Below are 24,925 nucleotides of genomic sequence, written 5' to 3' on the forward strand. Positions count from 1 at the left end.
GAGCTCAATTCAGACAGTCTCACTCTTCGCACTAAATACAAAATAAAGGCATCCAAAGAGGGAATTCCAATGTTTCATTTAGTTCTAAACAATACAGGTTTTTATTGTGAACTCCAAAGTCTCACAGGTATATAGAATTCTTTAAAAGAAAAAAAAAAAAAAAGGTTGGGGATTTAGCTCAGTGGTAGAGCGCTTGCCTAGCAAGCGCAAGGCCCTGGGTTCAGTCCCCAGCTCCGGGAAAAAAAAGAAAAAAAAAGACAAACAAACCTTCCCAATGAACACATTACACAATGCTTTTATGGGCAATTTTACTGGGTAATTAAAAAAAATACCCACAGTCCTGTGAGTCGACTATAACCTCTGTCAAAGGGCAACATTGCAACAATTTGAAGATTTTTAATTGGCTTTATTTTCTATTCTGGAAGCAGGAAACCCTTTATCCCATAAAACAGAGTAGATGTTTGCAATTCAGGAACTGAAAAGAAAGTCGATGTAGGTCTTTAAATGTTTGTCCTTTGGTATTGCCGCTAACACTCAGGTGCACTTCCTTCTGCCCTTTCTTGTGCGCTCTTTTCAATTGCTAATGCATTTAAAGTGCATTAATTAATATCCGACCTTTACTTTTTCTGCTTAGGAATTCCCCTGACCTGCTCCTTTCTCTTACATTGCCTGGTTCTGTACACCTTTAGGGTTTATAACCAAGTTCACTGTAATTAAACATTAATTCCTCAAAAGGGAATGATGATTATGATTTTTCAATACAATTAGTCACTTTAGAAAAATATGTTTTATTCCTACAACAATCCATCTCCCTAGAATAAAAAGACAAATAGAATCACTTGGTCAGGAATTAAAGGTAAATGATTGATTTTATTAATTCAAATACACACTTAGGAGATGTTTCATTTACCAAAAATTAAAACTAAACCAATGTATCATCTTGACTGACCATCAGTGTAGCCTAGCAAAGTTAACCAAAGAATTATTGACCCTTAATGTGTTATGAATTCTTATAAAGTAATTTGACAGAATATGTCAAAGGCCATAAATGTTTTTATGCCCTGACTGCAATGCACTTAAATGACATTGCTGAATTAGATTATGACCAGTAAAGAGCTGACCCTGCTTAAAACTTCAAAACCTCCAGCATGGTTGGCAGGAAGGTACAGTGGGTAAAGGAGTCTTCCTCACGAGTCTGACCACCCAACTTTATGTCACGGTGGAGAGAAGAGATTCAACTACACAAAACTGCCTTCTGAACGCTACACTCACGCTGCCACACGTCCATGCCCCCCACCAACAGTAATTATAAACAAATTTTTAATTGAAAAACCTGCCAGCAATAAAAGTAAGTTACTTTTCATTGGGTAAAATCATCAGCAAAATTATCAGGAAGCTTTTAACAAACATTTTATGTGGCTGTGAGACGTTTTATGCAACTATTTGGTTGGGTATCACTACCCAGTTACTCTGTCCGACTCTAGTCTGTCATGGCTGTCATGTATCTGTAGATGCAGTTAATATAGACACGTTGACCTTAACTATGATCCATTCCCTTGATAATGTGTTAATGTGAATGACCCTCAACCAATGTGGCCAAACGCTATAAGAGCAAAAACTGAGGTCTTCTAGACAAGGAAGAAAGTCCTCAAGATTGAGGCTTTATTCCTCCAGAATCACGCCGGCTAGTCCCTACAATTTCTTGAAATGTGTCTCTCTGTCTCTGGAGAAACCATAATACAAGTCTTTATTTCTTCCTTTCTTCCAGACCTTCCAAGGGTCTCCTATTGCAGGCTGGCCTCAGACTTGGCATGGTGGACGATCGAGGCAGGCACGAGCCCATACTGCTCACTTCAGCGTTTTTAAAAAGTGGGTTTTTTTTTTCTTATAAAGTATTCAAAAGTCATTTACTAAAACTTAAAACAATATATCTGCATGCGGTGCTTCAGGTAATGGAAGAGAACTGTCAGCACTTGATGTCATCTACCATATAGGAAGTTCCAGGCCAATATGATCCCCTCTGAAAAACGTAACCCCCCTAACCCCGACAAAACAAAGCGAAGAAGCTCAGTGCAAATCATAGCTCACTGGTACAAGATTAAAACCCGAACTACTGAAGTACAATTGAACAGTTTTTCTTTTTCTTTTCTTTCTTTCTTTCTTTCTTTTCTTTTCTTTTCTTTCTTCTTTTTTTTTTTTTTTTTTGAGATTGTGATGAAATTTTATTAACTTAAAAACAAAACCACTGTAGCCCAGAATGGTGGTGCACAACTTTAATCCCAGCACCCAGGAGGCAGAGGCAGGTGGATCTCCGTGACTGCGAAGCAAGCATTGTCCACAAAGCAAGTTCCAGGACAGCCAGACCTCTGCTATATACAGAGGAAAGCTTGTCTTGAAAAAAATAAAAAATAATAAAACAAAACAAAAAAAACCTCAAAGTACCCAGTGGCACCTAGTTGCATGGGAAAGAAGAATCACACTTGCTACTTTATCCTCAGACCCACTGGATCAGTCAGGGGCTGCTGGCAAACCAAACCGCTTCCATGGTTTTAGTTCTCTGGCTTACACAGCAAATGCACCCTCCCGCCTCTTGCCGCCACCCCATTCCCCATTCCCCCAGTTACCTCACCAGCCACACAGAAGCCTTTAACAGTAAATAAAACCTTTAGGAATCCGATAAGCATGTAAAACTAAAAGAGAAAAGGGCTCTCTAGAAGAGTCCAACAGCCGCTGGCTCACCTAATCCTACCACGTGACTATGGTAGATACCATGAGATCACTCAGGGTAGAGAAAGCCGTGAGTGTGGACCCACTGAATGAATTGTGGTGATTCATGCCCTCCAGACCTATGCACGACAGATGGAGAATCCTTCCCAATGCTCAAAATGGAGAATCATTTAAAATGGATGAGCTGTTTATTTCTGGGATTTTCCATCTAATACTGTTTGACCTTGGTTGATTAAACACACCTCACCTGGAAAAGTGGGAAGTGAAACAAGGGAGAGGGACAGGTTTACTGTGCCTGCAGGAGCTCCCATGCCTGAATAGGCATGGTACCTGGCAGGAGAGTCTCTCCGGTCACTGTAGATTTTCAAGGTACATGCCATGACGCTGCTCTGGCAATGTCACACAGAAGTGGGACTCTGGGTCAGGTCAGAACATCTGGCAAACAAGAGGAGCAGCAAATCCCTCTTCCACATCCTCCCCAACCTCCCTCTAGAATCTCATATTGGTGAAAAAAAGTGAACTTAGGTTTAAAGGGTAAAATGAAATGACCTGCTGTGTGCTCTTTTGCTTCTGTTTGTCAGTGTTGTGAAGGCAATGCTAATGAGTTCCCAGATTCCTGATCTCTCTCTCTCTCTCTCTCTCTCTCTCTCTCTCTCTCACACACACACACACACACACACACACACACACACACACACACACGCACACACACACACACACACACGCACGCACGCATGAGAGAGAGAGAGACAGACAGACAGACGGACAGACAGACAGATGATGATACTTGATTAGGGCCTAAAGGTTCTCTGAGGATGATGTGACAAGTTACCAAATGTGTCTCTTACCTTGGTGCTTCAACTGCTCAAATCTGCCCAGGAGTCCAAAAAAAGTCTTGGCTTCCAATGAGAGAGGAACAATTCACACATATTTCCCGCATTTTCAGAGTTATTTAAAGGCTGGAGGCCAACCATGTGGGTTTGACCCATTGTGTGTTAGTTGCTGGAGCAGATGTTAAGATTAGAGGTTGTACTGTGAGCATGCTAATGGTGTCGTCCCATGTCTGTCTGTCTGTCTGTCTGTCTGTCTGTCTGTCTGTCTGTCTCTCTCGTGTGTGTGTGTGTGTGTGTGTGTGTGTGTGTGTGTGTGTGTTTTGAGATGTACGGGACTAGTCTAAAACATGACTCCAAGGTCAGGTCTAAGAATTCGGCTCCAGCATAATGTGAGAGTATGGGAAGTTAATGGATCACAGGGAGAACCTTTGTTCAGGGAAGGGTGGAAGCCAATGGCTAAGTCACTTCTTTCCTCATCCTCCCCCAAGATGCTGAGGCACCAGTTTTGTGATTTTTTTTCATGACACAATCTTATGGCTTGGGCAAGTCATTGTATTTGGTGGCAGCCAATTCCATAGGTCACCTTTGCATTGGTTACCTCTCCCTTGGGCTTTCCTTGGGATTGCATTTTCTAGTAAGATACCCACATATAAACCTTCCCAATCAAACTTAGCTAAGGCCCTGGAGAGTGTTTTTATTCTAAGAAGGGTAAAACCTGGTCTCTAAGACAGGATTGGGCCTAGGGGAAGGCAGGGAGGTCCTAGGACAGGATCGAGGGGGGCTTTTAGCCCTGGAATTATGTGAGCATAGGACTGGGTTTCATAAGGAGAGACCCTGGCAGACAATTCTGTTACCTGCCATACTCCTTCAAGTCTTTTATCTTATCTGTTCCCTCAGAGACCTCCCACCCACGCCCCTCCCAACTGCAAGCCCTCTTTTTTTAGTATTAATACCCTCGAGTCCAATTAGTGCTGACCATATATCATATATGAAGAGATGCAAGGCCAGCCACTAGGGAGTGGACAGCCTACCAGTAGCCACATCCCCACAGAAAAGTGATTTTCTCTCCTTGAGTAGCCATCAACTGCCAGAAGTTCCTCAGCTAGGGGTGGGCCCTCCAGATTCCTTCTTCCTGTTTTCTGTTTTCGTTTGGTTTTCTGGGTCCCTCCTCCTCCATTATTGTAGGAAATCTGGTCACGAACCTTGAATGAGTCTGAGGTCATGTCCCATATTGCCAGACTGTCCCCACAGCCTTCTTGTTATTATTTGTCTGTCCTGTGTTGACTGTTTGTCCACTGGAGTCTGGTTAGATAAGCTTTGACTTTAGTGTTCCCGTCTTTCCTCCTGGGTTCACAGAGGGCCCATGAGTCAGAGCTACAGTAAATGGTCAGTACACACGCACCACTCCAAGGTCCCGTTCAGGTGGACTTTAACCAGGTGACTGATGGAATCTTCTATACCTCTTTGCTTCTCTACCTGTACGTTTCGTAATGTAATTCATGACAAGTCACAGTCCCCAGTTTACCCTTGTCAAGGGCTCTAGTCCCTTTGTACCACCCCCAGGACCCCACTTAAGGGACAGCCACATCTCAACGTAATTGAGTGCTTGGTGTCTAATCACGGTCTACGAACAAGACCATCCAGTAATATGCCTGAAATACTAAAAGACAAGAACAGCATAGTTTTATCCTCCTGTGGAAGGGTCTCTGGCTCGAGTGCCCCCTGGGATTTGGTGTCTCGTTTATGTTTGCTCTCTGGTATCTTTCAGTACCAAAGCACCTGAAAGACTCATCTGTGTACACCATCACTGACAAGACTTAAATGTCCTTGTCCCTAAACTTCACAGGCACAAGGCAGAAGGTGAATGTCCAGTCAGTGGACCCTTGTCAGTTCCTTACTTCCTGTCCCTTGCTTCTCCCCCTGTGACGCCGTGCCTCCAGTCTGCCTGTCCCCTAAGGAGAGTTGGGCTGGGGTAGAAGAAGACTTGGATGAATCACGCAAGCACGCGAACCTTGGAATGGAGAGCTGCTGCTGCCACCACCGCTGCCGCTGCTCAGGGAGTGCCTTTAACTCAGCTGCTTGCCAAGTTTGAGGTGTGGTGCTGAATGAAACTGTGTGCCACACGCCCTGCCCTGAGAGCCCTGAGTCACGTGTTGACGGCTCACTCTCCCTAGTCCTAATCCACTACACCCTCAAAACCAGCTTAGTCAGCATGAAGTGCTTCTAACAGCAGCGGAGCAGATGGATCAGACACCTGCCAGCCTGCAGGTCCCTCAGGTCTGTCTGACGCTGGGTCTGTCTGGCTGTGGATCTTGCCACACATCTGGAACCAGATGCTCATGGTGAGGAAGATGGCGATGTCTGGCTATCAGCAACTCATGGGGCCTTACCCAAGGAGTTCGTTAGGCAGTATAAGTAGGTCCAGCTGATTACAGGAGAAACACGGTTTGTATAGATGTGCATCTCTAGAAGAACGGGTGCTGGCGTTTACTAAGTACCTCTCCAAGAGTCTTCTGCTTTCTGTGGACTGTGGTACAGCAGGTGTGGAGAGGAACCAGCTGTGGACGGGTTAATAGGTCAGGGAACCTCAGGGCTCATATTAGAAACTTGAAGCATGGATATTTGCTGGACGTATAGAAATAAAGGAAAGAGAGACTGGGAAAACGGGAATATCGTTCCCGTTTAGGGAAGGAGGGATTGCAATTACTGATGGGGGAGATCATGAAGTCAAGGCTTGTGGCTGGCAGGTTTCTTGTGGATGAACAGTATAAAGAAACACAATTGGGGGCTGGAGAGATGGCTCTGCGGTTAAGAGCACTGACCGCTCTTCCAGAGGTCCTGAGTTCAATTCCCAGCAACCACATGGTGGCTCACAACCATCTGTAATGAGATCTGATGCCCTTTTCTGGTGTCTGAAGACAGTTACAGTGTACTTAGATATAATAAATAAATAAAATAAATAAAGTAACACAATTACTTTTACTGGCAAATGAAAATGAGGCTATGCAACAATCAACTCTGGGAGGATCGTGAGGTTCATTAAACCCCACCTTATTTTGCAGAAAAATGTTGTTTCTGCGCCCTCCGCCCTTCAATATGACAGGCAAAGATAAGACTAAAGCAGACAGGAGAAAAAAAGCTGAAAGTCAGTGATAAGAAGGGAGAAGAAGGAATCTTCGACCAGCCTCTTACTTTAAGCTCTTGAGAGGAAAACACGCATAGCTTAGACAATTGTTCTAAACACACACAGCACACCAACACCCATAACCGCTCAGGGAGAGAACCCTGGTTCTCCAGCTTTGTTCAGCGGCTGAATTCACCTTGTCTTTTAGTTTGATAAATTTCAGTCTCGAATAGAGTCTATTTGGAAACCTTTCCCTGCCTTTTATGGTGCCATGCTCTTGAGGACTCTAAGGAAGGTGTTCTCTGCAGAAACTCCTCATTTAGATTTGCACACCGACGATGCAGTTGCCGCTTAGCCATAGAAAGAGGAATAAACCACGGACTTAGAGGTAGGAAGCGATCGTTAACTGTTAGGTACAGCCACACCTCTGGAGGGGATATTCTCCTCATGGAAAGAGTCATGTGATGAGGGCAGGCGCAGCCTTCAGTTCCTCCTTCAGCCTTGATTTGTGAGGGCTGCGGTACAGAGCAGTAAAGACAGGACGTACATGCTACGTCACGCTCTCAGGCTGGCTTTGTTTGCAGGGACTTCCAGGGTGACTGGAGAGATCCCTATGGATTTTATGCCTAAAGCTACTCCCCCACGCCCCCTCCACCCCACTTTCCAGGGTCTCACTGTGTAGCCCTGGCTGACCTGGAATTTAATATGGAGATCAGGATAGCCTTGAATTCTTTCATTCGCCTGCCATTGCCTCCCTAGTTTTGGGATTAAAGGTATGGACTATCACACTCAACTTCCTCTTCATTAAAAAAATGTTTGTGTGGGGGTTGGGGATTTAGCTCAGTAGTAGAGCGCTTGCCTAGCAAGCTCAAGGCCCTGGGTTCGGTCCCCAGCTCCGAAAAAAAGAAAAAAAGTGTGTGTGTGTGTGTGTGTGTGTGTGTGTGTGTGTGTGTGTGTGTGTAGTATGTATATATACATATATGTACACACACACACACACACACACACACACACACACACACACACACTATTCTTTGAAGCCAAAGTTTGCCCTCCACCTCCTGATCCTACCGCCGCCTCCTCTTCCCACGGGCTGGATTACAGGCAGGACCACCTTGCCCATCTCTCTCCACTTCTTTTTTATTTTTTAATCAATCGGGTCTCACAAACTAAACAAGCACCCTGTACCTCCTCAGAAGCCGCTCCAATCTTTACGAATATTTCCAAACAGCCGAAGGATGGTCGAGTGAGTACCCACAGAACTTCTCAGCATCGGCAGTGATTTAGCCTGTAGGTTTTTCCTTCTCTCCGGAAATTATTTTATTTAAAGACAGTTGTGAATATCAACTATGTGCTTCACCAAGCTTGACAGTCAAGGTCTGGTTGGGTCGGGTGGGGACTTAAGTGTCGTCTTCTTAGAGACACAGTAGGCAGAATGGACTATCACCATGGCTCCTGAGAATAGAAGTTCCCAGCATTTAGCTGATTCTCTAGTAAGGGGCGCCACTGCCAGCACACGCACACTGCGCTGTGTTTTAGCAGCCCTTGCTTTAATGGTTTAAAGGAGACGGAGCGAATCCGCCTTAACTCCGCCCACTCTTGCGCATGCCCATTGCCTTCAGTTGATTTCAAGAGCATTATCTTCCCGTAGTGTCCTATGGCAAATGGCTATTCAAAGGTAGAACCAGCATTTTGCCTCCCGGCATATTAAGTACTGTCATTATCTTATAATGTGTATTTGGGAATAATAAGGAAGTAGTTAAGGTATTTCAATACTTTGCTTGTGACTTGAAGCATAATAAAATATTCATTTTCCAAGGCGAAGGATGTTAACGATCACGGTAGCACTTGCTAATGATTGTAAGGTATCACACGCATGCACATAATAATGGTTGTCAGCTTCAGAAAGAACTATATTCCTTTTTAAAAAAAAAAAATCTACTCCATTTTCATGCTGTGGTGTTCCCGACCTATCCCATCCACAAATGCAGAATTCACGCCACTTAATCATCGGCTAGATGATAGGAGAGAGAAACCATTCATTAGGAAGCTACAGATGTCTTATCTTTGATTCAGAACACACCAGAGAATTTAATTCAAAGTTCTAGAAAAAAAATATTGACAGACAGATGGGATACGAACTTAATGAACCAGCAACGAGCCAGCGCTCTCTAATCTATCAAGGCCCTCTCTGGCATTTTCCTTTTTGTCTCTAACCAACTCTCCATGTACAGTGAACACATGACAAATTCTCAACAATAATGTCTGACGTTGGACAGAAGCCACCATAACCAAACAACGAAGCCCCAAACAGTAAGAGCCAGCTGTTTTAGGTAAAAGTAGCTTGGCTTTACCATAAAACCCTGCAGTGCAGTGACCTTGTTCTTTAGAGGAATATGTATACATATTATTTATGTGTGTGCGTGTGGGTGCCTACCAAGCCCAGATGAGGTCATCAGAACCCCCAAGCTGCCTGTTGTAGGTGCTAGGAAACATGCTCATGTCCTCTGGAAGAGCAGTTATCTCTTGTAACCACTGAACCTCCTATCCCCATCTCTCTCTATTGAGTAACTTGATTCCACGACCTATGTTTTTGCTGTGTTTCAGGTGGGGTGTCTTCACTGGTTTTACGGAGTTTCCGTCCCCTTGCCTCTATCCTCCATTTTCTAATTTGCCAGGGGTTGCTTGGGGATGGGCTCAAGGCTCTTCCCTCTATTCAGTTGTCTAGGAGACCCTGGTGTGGGCCTCAGTGGAACGCACTCCAACCTCTACGGTTTTCAGCAGCTGAGCCTGTTAAGCCCTGTCCATCAGGTGAGGTGGTCTAAGGTCAGCCCTTCACCAACCCCTTCATCTGTCCTAGTAAGACATGGGTCATGGGTCGGGAGGAACAAGGGACCTGTATCCCACAACTAAGGATAGCTATTGTGGGGCTGATCTTTAAAGGATTCTCTCTCTCTCTCTCTCTCTCTCTCTCTCTCTCTCTCTCTCTCTCTCTGGTGGAAGACTGCAGCTTCTGATTTGATGGGAAAGAAGTTATAGGATGTCAGAAAAAGGTTTGGTGGTGTAATTTTTCCCCCTTTTTCTGTAACAGAGACTCACTCAATCATTCTGTCCCCCAAATCATGGCAACTCTCCTGCCTCAGCTTCCCAAGTGTTAGAATTATAGGTGTGAGCTGCCATCCCTGGCTTTGAGTACTGTTTTTATAACACACAAGATGAACTGAGAGAGCAGGTAGTTTGTGAGTGTTTGTGAGGGTTTGTGCATGTAAGTGTGAGAGTGTGTGTGTGTGTACATTTTGCATATACCTGGTAGCTTTGTTGAACTCAGGGAAATTTCACCAAGTGGTCCTGACCCCTGAGATCTCACTCAAGCAAAGGAAAATGTGTTTTAGACTCATAGTGTTTACTAATACACCAACCCATAATTTTAAATAAATGTTCTTTCTACACCAACATCAGCAGAACTGTTTCACACAGGAGTCTGAGGATTTCCCCAACCCTCGGGGTAGAAAGGCAGTGCTGCTGTGTAAGAACTAACATCATATCTAAGAAGGCTTGGGGACTGGAGTCTGAAGGTAGGGGTGCTGGCCCCTCCACTTTCCAGGCCATTAACATGGTCGTGAATTCAGTGTCCCGTGGCAACAGTCTTACTTTGTTTTTTCTGTAGGTGTGGTGAATGATTATCAAGGATTCAGTGTAGTTTCAAGTACAGACTAAGACAGTGTCAGAGCAGGACGTAGCAGCCCCACATTTTTTCTTCACTCCATTAACTGTTCCTTCGTCTTTGTTTTGTTCAATTCCTCATCTGCAAAGCGAACTTGATTGTATTTTGTCTTTTAGCTCCCTCCTGGCTCCCATATTCGATGGCTTCAGGGCTTCCCTTGTTGATTGAGTGCAGAGCAAATTTTTAATATCTTCAAAACCTTCCATCTTGCTTAGCGACATTTGTCTCATCCCACTGAATACCATGCCTCCCTTGGACGCTTCCCAAAGTGACAATTCCAAACCGTTATGGTCCTTAATCTCTGTCTCCACCAACAGATGGAACCCACTGAGGCAGATCGAGCCTGAGTTCACAAAGCTCCCTTATTTATTCTGTTAATAGCTTTATTGAAGTAGAATTGACATACAGGAAGACACACAATTTAGTATGTGTAATTTGTTAGATCCTGGCATATGGATACAACCATGAGACTATCACCACAATCACGCAGTGTCCAAGGGAAGTGTCCAACATCTCCCCACACTTCTTCCTGTCTTAGTGTAGTCTGTTCTGCCCTCCCTTGTACCAACCCCAACATGTAACTCTGGGAACCACGGATGTGCATCCTGACACTGTTGACTCTGCATTTTCTTTCTTCCTTTCTTCCTTCCTTCCTTCCTTCCTTTCTTTCTTTCTTTCTTCCTTCCTTCCTTCCTTTCTTTCTCTTTTCTCATATATATATATATACATATATATATATATATACATATATATATATATATATGCGTGTGTGTGTGTGTGTGTTGTTTGAGACAAGATTTCTCTGTGTAGCCCTGGCTGTCCTAAAACTCACTCTATAAATCAGGTAGGTCTCAAACTCAGAGATCTGCCTGCCTCTGCCTCCCGAGTACTGGGTGGAGCTCAGCTGCCCAGCTGAGTCCACATTTTCTGGAACTTAATATAAACTAAATTATAAGTATGTAGTACTGCTGTGTCTGATTGTTTTCATTCACCAAAATGGCTATGTAATGTATCCATTTCTTTCTTTTTTAATGAGAAGGGATAACACAATAGAGCCGGCTAGCTGTCTATCAGATGGCTATCCTACAGTTATCCCTGTGGTGATGGGATGAAACTGCTTCTAAACTATGGTACTTTCGGTGGGGGATAATTAATATGAGAGAGCTTACAGTTAGTGCTGCTACCCCTGGGCTGGCTGATTGTATAAAAAAGCAGGCTGTGCCCTTTTCTGAAGAGAAATGGAGGAAGAGGGGATGGGAGGGAGATGGGACTGGGAGCAGAGGAGGATGGGAAACTGAGGGTGTAACATACAAGAGAAGATACAAATTAAAAATTTAAAAAAGCAAAACAGAAAGCAGACTGAGGAGGCCATGGACAGCAAGCCAGTGAGCAGCGTTCCTGCATGGTCTCTGCCTCAGTTCCTGCCTCGAGTGTTTCTCAGACTTCCCGTCATGATGGATGTGAGCTGCACAGTGAGAGAAACCCTTCTCCCCAGTAGCCTTTGGCCATGGTTTTCATCACAGTAATAAAAAGTAAACCAGGGAATCTTATTTTTAAACAAATTTTTTTAAAGATTTATTTATTTATTATATATAAGTACACTGTAGCTGTCTTCAGACACACCAGAAGCGGGCATCGGATCTCTTTACAGATGGTTGTGAGCCACCATGTGGTTGCTGGGAATTGAACTCATGACCTCTGGAAGAGCAGTCAGGTGCTCTTAACCACTGAGCCATCTCTCCAGCCCTAAAAAAATTTTTTTAAAACAGAGTATGTTTTATTTATTTTTTGACAGAGATCCTCCTGCCTCTATCTTGGCTTCCTAAGTCTAGAATTAAAGGTATGTTGTGTGTGTGTGTGTGTGTATGTGTGTGTGTTGTTATTGTTAATAAACCACTGAACCCAATTGCTCTTGCCAATTGGAAGGTTGACTGATTTTGTGGAGTTGATTGTTGACGGGCAGGTGACCATAGCTAGGTGAGTTCATGGTACAATGGTCATATCATGTCCCAAAGGCAGCATCACAGCATGCCTCTCTGTCCTTCGGTTCTTACTGCTCCCCTTCCTCAATGCTCAAAACGGGACATAGGTGTCTCGTTTGAGGCTGATACTCAACAGACACTTATTCCCAGCACTCCAACCAGTTAGGAGCCTCTGTGTTAACTGTTAATCACAACCGCAGAAGCTTCTCCGGCTGCAGGTGAGGGTAACACTAATTAATTAGTTAAATTGTGTACATGCCAGTGTGTGTGTGTGTGTGTGTGTGTGTGTGTGTGTGTGTGTGTGTGTGACAGAGAGAGAGAGAGAGAGAGAGAGAGAGAGAGAGAGAGAGAAGAGAAGAGAGAGAGGGAGAGAGAAAGAAGAGAGAGAAAGAGAAGAGAGAGAGAAGAGAGAGAGAAAGAAGAGAGAGAGAAGAGAGAGAGAAAGAAGAGAGAGAAAGAGAAGAGAGAGAGAGAAAGAGAGAGAGAGAGAGAGAGAGAGAGAGAGAGAGAGAGAAGGCGACAACACACATATGGAGGTTAGAGGGGACCTTTCAGGAGTCATTTCCCTCTTTCCTCCATGTGAGTTCTTGGCATCAAACTCAGGTTGCCTGGCTTGGCAGTCAGCACCTTCACCCCTTGAGCTATCTCACCAGCCTTATCTGTATATTTTCTTCACAGATTATCTGTCCAAATATTTTGCCCAAGTTGTATAGTTGGTGTATTAGTCAGGCTTCTCTAGAGTCACAGAACCCATGGGTAGTCTCTATATAGTGAGGGAATTGGTTGATGACTCATGGTCTGTAGTCCAACTCCATAGCAATAGTCAGCAGCAGCCGTGAATGGAAGTCCAAGGATCTAGCAGTGGCTCAGTCCCACAAGGCAGGCAGGCGAAGGAGCACCAACCTCTTCCTTCTTCCAATGTCCTTATGTAGGTCTCTAGCAAAAGGTGTGGCCCAGATTAAAAGGTGTGCACCACCAGGCCTGGGTCTTGGACTTGCTTTGTCCCAGATGCCCTTAAACTCAGAAATCTCCTTGCCTTAGCCTCCTGGGATTCATAGCCACCATGGCTCAAGATCTCCATGCCAAGATCCATGTCAGAAACTTGTAACTCCCACCCTCAAGATCAGGATCACAGGTGAGCCCTCCAATTCTGGATCGTAGCTCATTCCAGATATAGTCAAGTTGACAACCAGGAATAGCCACTACAATTGGGTATTTGTTTTCCCAATACTGAGCTTTTATTTTATTAGTGTATGTTAATTATATAAAACAATGGGCTTCATTATGACTTTCCCATTTATGTACATTACTGAGTCATTTTGAATTGTGGTAAAATATGCATGACTTACAGCTTTCCACACCAGCTTTTTTTTTTTATGTGTACAGTGTTATTAAGAACTTTCACACTGTACTTCTAAAACTCTTCTCACTGCAAAACTGAAATCTAATTATGCAGTAACTTCCACTCCTCAGTTGTCCCAGCCTCTGGAACCATTCTACCGTCTGTCTCAGTAAACTTCACTACTCTCAAGGCTCATATGAGTGGGATTACATAGACTATGTGGTGCTTAAATACTTGTTTTAAGATATATGGGCTCAGTATGGTGCTCAGTTTGGCCTGGAACTTCTGTGCTCAAGGCATCTTCTTGCCCCAGCCTCTGGACTAGCTGGTGCTATAGAGGACATGTGTGCCCTGCCCTTGGCTGGTTCTTGTCTTTTTTAGTTTAGTTCGTTTCTTGTTTTGTTTTGTAGTTTAATCCAAGGCCTCATGTAGTCCAGGGTTCCAAGGCTCGCCCACTTTTGATCCCTGTGCCTCCCCCAGAAGACTTCTGGAAGACTACCGTGTCCAGCTGACATATCTGTTTTCCTGAACCTGCCTTATTTCACATGGCTTGCCATCCTGACAGATCATTTGTGCTGCAGCACGCATCATAAGAGCTTTCATTTTTAATGATGACTAACACTCCGCTTTTATCTGTTCATTTCCTGATGCACACCCATTTTGATTGCTTTGTCTATTGCTGCTAGAATCACAGGTGCACATGCATCAATTCGAGCCAGATGTAGAGGTCACAACACTGGAGATGCTGAAGGAGAAGGGTTGCCAGGAGTTCAAGGCCAGCCTAGGGTACATAGAGAATTTTAGGCCAGCCTGAGGTACAGTACAAGACCATGTCTCAGAAAACAACCTAAAAAATCCGAATAACACTTTAGGTCTCCGCCTATATTTAGTTTTGTTTTGTTTCAAGGCAGGGTCTCCCTGTGTAGCTCTGGCTGTCCCAGAAATCACTATTTATACCAGGCTAGCCTCAAACACACAGAGATATCTGCCTGTCTTTTCCTCCTGAGTGCTGTGATTAAAGACGTGTGCCATTACACCTGATTGTCGCCTGTATTTTTAAGATGAAAGTTTTTATTCACATTTTTACTTTGTGAGTGCAGGCGTGTGTGCATATGGGCATGTGACAGCACATCTGGCTTGTCTGTAGGTACTAATGACCAAAGTGACAAACACTTTACTGACTGAGCCATCTCCCAGCCAACGGTTCTTACTGTTGAGTTTAGTTATAGAGTCTGGATATAAAACTTTTACCAGAATCACAATTCACGTTTCCCTTCCAGCCTGTGGTTTTTCATTTTCTTAATATCTCTCGGAGTACAGACATTTAGGTTCATGCGATTGATGTTTCTTTGTTTCCTATCTAAGACACGAGTTCTTAACAAGAAATGGAGTGGGTTCCTCTTGTTGTCCTGCAGATGTTGTAGTCTTTGGGCTTTGTAGTGAGGGCTACACTGTGTGGAGTCTGGCCCCAATTCATCTGCACTTGTAATCATGCAAGCATTCCACCAAGGACGAAGACACACTGTTTCTCCATCGTGGTCTTTGTGCACCTTGGTCTAGAAAGTGTGCAGACTGTCTGGGTATTAGAGTCGGTCTCAGTCAGCGGTCTCTCTTTATAACTTCCCACCCTTGATTCCTCAAACTTCATCATGAATCTTGGGAAGAAGTAATGTCTGAGTATTGAAATCTCCTGTTTGGGATTTGAATGGTCTGTAAACATAAATTTGGTTAGTAAGTATTTAAGTCTGTGTCCTTAATGACTTTTTTTCACTTTTATTAATTACTGAAGTTGGGTTAATGAAATTTCTGTCTATAACTGTGGATGGCTATTATTCTTGTAATTCTATATGGCTTTTGTTTGTTTGTTTTTACTGTTTTTTTCTCAAGTCAATGTCTCACTGTGTAACCCTGGCTGGCCTTGAACTTCCCATTTCTTGGCTCAGCCTCCTGATTATAGGTATCACAGGTGTGTGCCAGCATGCCCACCCCCTCCATGTTTACTTGAAGCTTCGTTATTGAGCACATAAACGTTTTAAGATTAGTACATAGTCATGATTAGTTGGACTCTTGTTATTCTGAATTCACACCTTTATTTCCAGTGGTATTCTTTACTTTTTAAATTTTCTTTGTCTTGGTTGTGAGACCATATCTTGTCATGTCACTAGCTGTCCTGGGTCTTGCTGTGGAGAGAAGAGGATTTCTTTTAAGACCTGTCCTAGGGTTTCTATTCCTGCACAAACATCATGACCAAGAAGCAAGTTGAAAGGAAAGAGTTTATTTAGCTTACACTTTCCACATTGCTGTTCATCACCAAAGAAAGTCAGGACTGGAACTCAAGCAGGTCAGGAAGCAGGAGCTGATCCAGAGGCCATGGAGGGATGTAACTTACTGGCTTCCTTCCTCTGGCTTGCTCAGTTTGCTCTCTTATAGAACCCAAGATTATCGGCCCAGGGACAACACCACCCACCATGGACTGGGTCCTCCCACCTTGATCACTGGTTGAGAAAATGCCTTACAGCTGGGTCTTATGGAGGCCTTTCCTCAACTAAGGCTCCTTTCTCTGTGATAACTCCAGTTTGTGTCAAGTTGACACACAAAACCAGCCAGTATAAGGCTTCAGATGCATCCAGTTAGGAACCCACCCTCAGAACCTTGCTAACTTCAAGACTCTCCCAACCTAGAGATGTTATCTCTGCTGTTCCCAGACACAGGTACCCTGGGAAGCCAGGGCTCTAAATGAATGTTAGAGAGGATGAGATTCAGTCCACAGCACAGCTTATGAGCCAATATTGATAGGTTAGACTCTCTGTGTTTTAATTAGGGTGTCTAAACATTTACGGCTTCCAGTTGTTGCTGCAGCTCGATTTGAATATGCCATGTTGATATTTGTTTTCCATTTTTCCCATATGGTCCTTGTTTGCTTTGCTCCATCTCTGTCTGAACAAAGCCGTGAAAACCTGAGAGAAATCATGCTTTTTGCCCTGTTTTCAGTGACTGTCCTTGGGGCTGGACTTATGCTCTCGAGACTCCATCCATTGCTCAGTCTGGAGGCCTTTTCTACTCCCAGATCTTGAGGCAACTCACTGAACACGAGAGAATTCAGACCAGAATAATCCTAAAACACTTTGGAAGGCCAACTGAAGCACTTTAAGAACTTGTTTTACCCAATTATCCACTTATTTCCAAAATCTGTCCTCATCTATTCTTTATATTTTCTCCTCAGTGTTTTTTCTTTTCTTTTTTAATTTCCTTCCTTTTTAATGTATGTGTGTATATGCTACATACGTGTGTGTGAGTAGAGGTACTCATGCCATGGTATGGTGATCAGGGGACAATATGAAAGGATTGGTTCTCTTTGTCACCTTTGCATGGGCTTCAGGACGAAACCCAAGACATTGGGCTCACAAGGCCAGTGCCTTCCCCACTGAGCCATCTTGCAAGTCTCTCTTTAATCTTAGGTCTAGTTTTGTTCATACTTAAAAGGCCTAATTCTCAGCTCCGGCTCAATCCCAGCATGTATTTTTTTTCACACTTTTCTATTTACACACACATCCTTTTCCTCTCTCCCTCTGATGAAATTTTTATGGCCTCATGAAGCATCAGTGCCTGCTACTTCTGTGTAAGGCCTGACCTGACTCCCTCCCCTTACCCCAAGAGAAAGAGGGGTTCCCCACTCTACTGAGTTCTCTGACTAGTTTGTGAGAGAGTCTTTCAACATTTACCATATATATATTCTGTTTGTCCCACCAGGAGCCAAAGTCTTGAGGCTACAGAAGCCATACATTATTGAAAAGTCTCTTTTACATTGTTCAAAACCAAAGCCAAAGCCAAAACCAAACAAAAGGTCGGGGTTTTTTTTTATTTCTTTTTATTATTATTATTATTTGAGAATTTCATATACAAAGTCTATTCTACATCCTCCAACTTCCCCCTTACCCTCCCACCACCACCACCACCACATTTCTCACCCGACCTCTGAACCCAGAGACTGAACCTCCGATTTCATGCATGCTCGCCCACTAAGCTCCATGCCCTGGTGGTAAACTGAGATCCTTGCTTGCAAACAGCAGCAGTAGACTTCGAATAACTGAGTTGGAGAAGCAAGTTATTGGAAGAACATCGTATAGTTAACAGAGCTGATGGGAAGGCTGTGGAGATAAACTCAGCAAAGGCCCAGGGTGCAAGGGCAGGCAAGAGGAGCCACCACTGCCCATGGGTCACCCCTGCTGACACTGTCACACTGTTCCCCTTCCTTCTCTCTGAGTGGGTCCGTCTGCAGTACAGAGGCATTGGGAAGTCTTGATAAATTGATTAAACTCGGCATCCATACACCTCAAGGCTCCAAAAGACAGAGAGAATGAACACAAGCCCCTTCATTTCCTATTATGGAAGGTGTTGGGGTGACTTTGAAAGTAACAGTTTAACAGCCTCTCCTGTCTCTGGGAAAGTGCCCCTGTGAAGATACAATGAGGCTTCAGCTTTAGTTTCCCAAATCCTCTTGGGTCTCATTTTCCTTGTATCAGCTTTATTTGTAGCATTAGATGATAACCTTATGGTTGCAAGATAGCTTGCAAACTAGAAGTTTCTCAGAAGGAAGGTTCTGATGGAGCACCTCACTTCTACCCGCTAAGGTTCACCAGGGGAATGTCACTGACTGACTGACTTGAAAATGGTCACCGAACCACTTCCTGCCAAGAAACAGCAGGGCAGGAGAGAAGGAAGCTTGTAGCACACTCTCCCCTACCCCCACCCCCACACATAAGGGGGGTTGGGCCAGTGGTTCCTGTTTCAAGCCTCTGGCTGGCTGCACCTGTGCACATCAGGCAGCCTGCACCTATAACATGCAGCAAAAAGAGGAGAAACTTTCTCTCCCGCTCCTCTGGGGATCCTTCAGTATCTTTGTATACAACTATCGATATCTCCTAGATAGGTGATTATCCCAAGGGACGATGTTGTTTCTATGTGAGAACAGATGGTGGCCACAGAGACAAAATGGGGACAGCATTCATTTCCATGCTATCATTAGCAGTTCTTGGGGTATTAAAATTCACACTTGCTCAAGTTACTGATCCCGCCTTATGGAGGTCCATGTTCTCATAAGATACATAAATATCATATTTACTAAGATAGAGTGTAATACAAACTATGATATATTCGATGAACTTTAGTATGGAAACTTGCTAGTGAATAAAAACATCACACACCAAAATTAACAATTTATTTAAAAATAAATTTATACTGAAAAATAATAAGGCTAGTACAGTTTCTATGCATCTTCCCTTTTTTTTTTTTTTCTTTTTCTTTTTTTTTTTTTTCGGAGCTGGGGCATCTTCCCTTCTTACGAATGTGCTCCCTTAGTGTACCATACTCATCGAAGTTGATAAGTCGTATGTTATAATTGATGTTAATTAATGCACTTAATTTCCCCAAGTTTTTATCTGGTGTCTTTTTTCCTGTCCTGGTCCCATCCAGGAAAGCATCCAATTGTCTTCTCATCAGGCTCTTCTTGCCTGTGAGTTTTTCAAACCATATCTTTTGATGTTTCTAACTCTTTGAGGTGAATTGATCGGCTATTCTGGAGAATTGTTCCTTTTGCTGGCGCTGCTGTGGTGTTTTCCCTGTGACCAGATTAGAGGGATGTGTTTGGGGGAGGGAAGCCTGGGGGTAATGTCCTATCATATCCATGCCATATAGTAGGACCATGCTGCCCCACCCTCCCTCTCATCGGAGTCTGGATTTCTTGTCTTCTGTAGGCTTGTCCGTAGCTCCATCCTCACCTTCTTCCTCTTCTTGTTGTTACAGAAATCAATAGCCCTGGCCTTCTGCTCTTCTGCATGGAGCTGGTCATCAGTCCCACCAGAGCTGGTTCACTGTTGTGCTTAGTCTTTGTGACATCTCTCTGTCTTTCCTCTAGGTGTGTGGCTCCCTGATTTGTAAGGGGGACCACCTGTCCTTGATAAAATGTCCACTGATTTCTCTGGACAGCTGTTCATAGCCCATTATCTTGGGCAGAAACGACCTCATTGTCATTGGCTTTTGCAAGAAGCCCAGTGCCTCATTTCTCATTCCCAAGAGGAGACTCATACCCCTGACAATCCAGTCCACAAGCTCTGCACCTAGACTCATTTATCAATATTCTTTTGAGAAGTATGGCTGCAACTCATATTTTGTGTCAGGCACATGAGAGTTTCCCTTATCTGACATCAGCTTACCATATATTAAATTTTTATTGGATTTTCCCCTCTCAGTCATATCACCATTTGATCTTTTTATATCAGCTCAATCCAGCATATTGTCCAGAAATTATTACTTTTTTTCATCTTTGGTCCTTTGACCATGGGACCCAGCCAATGTCTGTAGAAGTCCTGAACAAATGTTGCAAAATCTGAATAAATGGGTCCTACAGAACTTTGTTGACAAGACTTACTCTCAGTTCTGTTTCTTTATAAGTTGATGCCCACAGTCATGAACACTAGGTTCTTAAGAGGTATCTTTGCTCATAAACTAAGTTGAAAGAAAAAGAGAAAAGATGAAAATCAAGACCAGATTGTATACATCACCTCAGCTTGTCCAGACTGTAGATACTCACTTGGCCAAGTGTGTCTGAGTAAAGCTGACACTTTCAAAACAAGGAAACTGTAGCAGATCCAAAGCCTGACAATTAGCATTTCTTCTGAGGTATTGCTACAGTGGGCATACAGTTTGAGAGTGTCTCCTAAGAGCCCGTGTGTTGGACATGTGAAGATTCCACACTGCCTTAGCTTGAGGGTATGATGTGCAACTTCTAATGTGAGATCTCTTAGGAAGCAAATGTAGACATTTCCCTTAGAAAGGACTGATGTGCTTCCCGAGAGACCCTAGTTCATTCTTTTAAAAAAATATATTTATTGGGGCTGGGGATTTAGCTCAGTAGTAGAGCGCTTACCTAGGAAGCGCAAGGCCCTGGGTTCGGTCCCCAGCTCCGAAAAAAAGAACCAAAAAAAATATTTATTTATTATTTGTATTGATGTATTTGTATTGATGACTTCAGCTATGTCTGTAGGCCACGCGTGCACCTAGCCAGTAGAGGCCAGAAAAGAGTGTCAGATCCCCTGGAACTGGAGCTACAGACAGTTATGAGAAGCCATATACATATTGGGAACTGAGACCAGGTCCTGTACAAGAGCAGTCAATGCTCTTACCCTCTGACTAATCTCGCTAGCCTTCCCTAGTTAATCCTTTTTTTTTTCCCTTTTTTCAGAGCTGGGGACCGAACCCAGGGCCTTGCGCTTGCTAGGCAAGCGCTCTAACCACTGAGCTAACTCCCCAGCCCCCGGTTGATCCTTTGAGAGTATGGATAATCATGGCATGCGATGCTGCCCACACTCCATACATTTGGATGCCGCCCACCCCTGAGAGCTAAGCTGATGTTGGCTAGCATTGTACCCTCGAACTCCCGGGACCGGGTAACAGATAAACTTCTTTATTTTGTAAATGGCCAACTTCCAGGATTTTGTTATAGTTATGGAAAATGAACCAACATAGGCACCATCTAAGTGGGACTATGAGAATTCCTTCATTTCCGTAGACAGGAATAGAGAATGTTCTGGATGGGAGTGGACCACTGTTTTTTAATGGTGGCCTCTCCTATTACATCGTAGAGAAAATGCAGATCCACTTTCGAAGTGAAGGGAATTGAGAGAATATCCTCTGGATTATCCAGAGTCCTAACTCTTCTAATCAGCTATGCCCAGGGAAAGATACAGTGTTGCACGGTAGTTTTGAACATTATAAACTCTGGATTGGTGGCAGCGGCACAAGTCTGGTCATTCACCAGAACCTAGGAGAAGAGGGTGGACTAAACAGATGAGGTTAGTGCAGTAGGTAAGGGGCGAGCTTAACAAAGTACAGATTCATAGTATATGTAAATAAATACCAAAGGCCTGAGACAAAGCAAATGAATTGGCTGTAGGTGCCTCTTGTGCAATTTCAGACCACACTGTACACACTTCCTTTGTGGTGATTACTGTCCCCGCAGCCAAACAGTCACTTTTTCAGTCATTTGCTAATTACTTATCTTCTTCAGTTCACAATAACGTCCATGAGGAGGTAGGCTGTGTCTACCTCCTACCGAATTCTATACTGACAGACGCAGAGTAAATATTTATTGAGTAAATGAAGGGTCACGAACCAATCATGCACTGGGTCTCTTTGCATAATGTGTTCCTAATTCTGGCTTGAACTCTATTTTGTGCCTTCAGATTCACCAGCTGCCTCATGTTTGCATAAATTAAGTCCCACTGTCAATCGTCTCACCTGTGGCTCTACGTACATGGCTTTGATCAGAGTGGCATGGACAGAGCAAAAAAAAAAAAAAAAAAAAAAAGAAAGAAAGAAAAAGAAAAAGAAAAGAAAAAATACGTCCTTTTTTTTTTTTTTTTTTTTTTTTTTTGGTTTTCTGGTTTTCATTTCAGTTTAGTTTGATTTGGCAACTTTCAAATACAAAACAGAGCCAGCTATGGGAAAGTCGAAAGCAAAGAGAACTGCAGTTTTACATTGGTAACTGCGTCTCTCATGTTCTTTTTTCCATGACAGTTTTTCTGTGTAGCCCTGGCGGTCTTGGAACTTGCTCTGTAGATCAGGCTGGCCTTGAACTCACAGAGATCCACCTGCCCCTGCTTCCCAAGCCCTGAGATTAAAGCCATGCGCCACCATCGCTACACAACTGTCATCAAGTGCCACAGAAAGGAAATTTAGAATGTAACCATTCTTCTTCCTCTTATCCATTTATCCATTATTTAATTATTTATTTATTTATTTATTTATTTATTTATTCATTCATTCATTCATTCATCCATTCATTCATTCTTAAGACTGGATCTCACTGTGTAGCCCTATCTGGCTGAGAACTCAGTGTGTATAGCAGGTTGGCCTCAAAACCACAGTGATCTCCCTGCCTCCGCCTCTGTAGGCTCCCAACCAGGCTGACGTGCCCTTGGCTAGGGACCCAGGGCCTCCACCTCTCTTGTTGAGCTGAGGTTTTCAGATATTGTGATGATAAATTCCAGTTTTGTTTACTGACTCCAAATCTTTTCCTATCATTTTCGATCAAGTCCTTTGGCCAGTACGAATCTAAGTAGGTCTTTCAGGAACGGTCACGGTCTCTGCTCCAGAGAGAACACACACAGAGTATCCTTCTGTTCTCTGGACTAATTGCAAGTCTCCCTACCTGTTGCTCTTCTCCTTCGGTATGTCAAAAGGCCCGAGTGAAGGCCTTAGGGATTAGAGAGATGGTTCAATGTTTAAGAGCACTAGAGGACCTAGGTTCGATTCTCAGCAAACACGTGATGGTTTATATCTGTATCTCCAGTTCCAGAGGATCTGGACTCTTCTGGATTCAGTGGGCACTGGGCATGCATGCGGTAAATGTACACACATGCAGCCAAAGTACTCATACACATAAAATAAAAATATTCAAGAGAGAGACAGAGACAGAGACAGAGACAGAGAGACAGAAAAAGGAGGAGGAGGAGGAGGAGGAGGAGGAGGAGGAAGAGGAGAAGAAGGAGGAGCAGGAGGACTTATTTTGGCTTATGGTTTAAGTGAATACAGTCCATCCTGGTTGGTAAAGCATGAGAGCGGGAACCTGGAGTGATTGGTCACAGTGAACACAGACAGACCAATGTTGACATTCCATTTGCTTTCTCCTTTTTATTCAATCCCAGACTCCAGTCCATGAGATGCCCTCACTTGCACATACCTCCTCGTTGAGTGAAAGCTCAGTCACGTTGGCCTTGAAGATTGATCATCACAGTAGCAGTCAACCTACGCCATTAGAGACATTAGAAAGGATCTTCCACATCCTCAGATGCCAACCTGAAAATTATACCCCAAAGTATTCACACCACCTTTACTCTTGTTCTCCTATCTTGGTGCAGATTTATTTCATAGTTTATTGTCTAATCAGCTAAAACTCTTCCAAATATGTTTTTTTCTTCTATATTTCTAATTCCAGAGTCACCAATGTGCTCTCTTGAATTTAATTGTTCAGAAAAGCTGCAGCTGTGGGGTGACAGACGTTTTAGGAATTAAGTAACTGTTTAGTTCAGATTTTAACTTTCTACTTACTATTTGAAGCAATTCCTGCTTGTTTTAAGTAGTTTTTACAAGCAAATGATGCCCTTTGGTCTAGCCATAGGTCCTGTGGCTTTGTTGGAATAGTTATGATGGTCTTTTATCCTTTGCCATGTGCAGTATCAGGGCATGGAGGGATATGCTCGCTCATTTTGGGTCATCTTGATACAAGATACAGATATTTGGGAGGAAGGCACCTCAATTGTGAAAACACTGCACCAGATTTACCTGTGAGAAAACTGTGTGCATTTTCTTGATTGGTGATTGGTTTGGAAGTGTCCAGCTCACTGCGGGCAGTGCCAACCCTAGGCAGGCAGTCCTAAGTTGTGTAAGAAAGCAGGCTGAGAAAGCCACAAGAAGCAAGTCAGTAAGCAGCATTCCTCTAAGGCTTCTACTCCAGTTCCTGTCTTCAGGTTCCTGTCCTGAGTTCTCACCCTCAGCGATAGATTTATAAGTGGTAAAATGGGAAACAACAACAACAACAACAACCACCCCTTTCCTCCTCAAGTTGTTTCGGCCCTGGTGTTTCATTATAAGAAGAGAAAACCTAGGGCTGGAGAGATGGCTCAGTGGTTAAGAACACTTCTGTTCTTCCAGAGGTATTGAGTTCAATTCCCAGCAAGACGGTGACTCACAACCATCTGTAATGGGATCTGATGCCCTCTTCTGGTGTGTCTGAAGAGAGCTACAGTGTACTTATATATAATAAATAAATCTTTTTAAATAAAAAAAAATAGGAAGACTGAGACAAAGGGTTTGAGTTTTCTTTTTACAATATGCCCATTTGCACTTTTCCAAAGGTCCTCCTTCCAACCCAGACGATGGCTTTAATGAATCCCCCTGGGGAGGGGGGATTAATGGACCATCTGGTGTAGTGATGGAGCTGAAGATATTTTACATACAGCAAGGAGGTTTTACTCTTATCCTTTAGGGAAAACGATCTGCAAATCAGAGCAGGGTCCAGACTTCCTCAGAAGATGCTTGAATGGCCAGCATCAGGGGCCTCTCTCCCTTACCACCGTATGGCACCTATGATACCCTTCAGATGGTCATCTCCAGTGACAAGGAAGAGGACAAACC

The 24,925-nt window shown here is 43.6% G+C and overlaps 1 long non-coding RNA gene across 1 annotated transcript; it reads left to right on the forward strand.

The window, feature by feature from the left end:
* The first annotated feature begins 4,520 nt into the window (after nucleotides 1-4,520).
* Nucleotides 4,521-24,564, forward strand: LOC134485835 (uncharacterized). Its single transcript, XR_010064078.1, has 2 exons — nucleotides 4,521-5,902; nucleotides 23,437-24,564. It is a non-coding gene; the product is annotated as an uncharacterized LOC134485835 (long non-coding RNA).
* Nucleotides 24,565-24,925: the final 361 nt, after the last annotated feature.

Source organism: Rattus norvegicus, chromosome 2 (assembly GCF_036323735.1).
Source record: "Rattus norvegicus strain BN/NHsdMcwi chromosome 2, GRCr8, whole genome shotgun sequence".
In the NCBI taxonomy this organism is placed as follows: domain Eukaryota; kingdom Metazoa; phylum Chordata; class Mammalia; order Rodentia; family Muridae; genus Rattus; species Rattus norvegicus.